This window comes from Oncorhynchus masou, chromosome 8, assembly GCF_036934945.1.
Source record: "Oncorhynchus masou masou isolate Uvic2021 chromosome 8, UVic_Omas_1.1, whole genome shotgun sequence".
Taxonomy (NCBI): domain Eukaryota; kingdom Metazoa; phylum Chordata; class Actinopteri; order Salmoniformes; family Salmonidae; genus Oncorhynchus; species Oncorhynchus masou.
The window spans coordinates 21776335-21776647 of NC_088219.1; positions in this window are offsets into that span (position 1 = coordinate 21776335).

Below are 313 nucleotides of genomic sequence, written 5' to 3' on the forward strand. Positions count from 1 at the left end.
TCCGTGTTCACTAAGTTGGATTTACGTAATGCATATCATTTGGTTCGCATAAGGGAGGGGGACGAATGGAAGACCGCGTTTAACACCCCCAGAGGGCACTTCGAATATTTGGTCATGCCTTTTGGGCTATCCAACTCCCCAGCGGTTTTCCAGGCACTCGTCAATGACGTGCTGAGAGATATGATTGATCAGTTCATATATGTTTACCTGGATGACATACTGATTTTTTCTTCTTCTCTCCAGGAACACGCTCAACACGTCAGACGAGTGCTTCAGAGGTTGTTGGAGAATGGACTTTTTGTCAAGGCGGAGA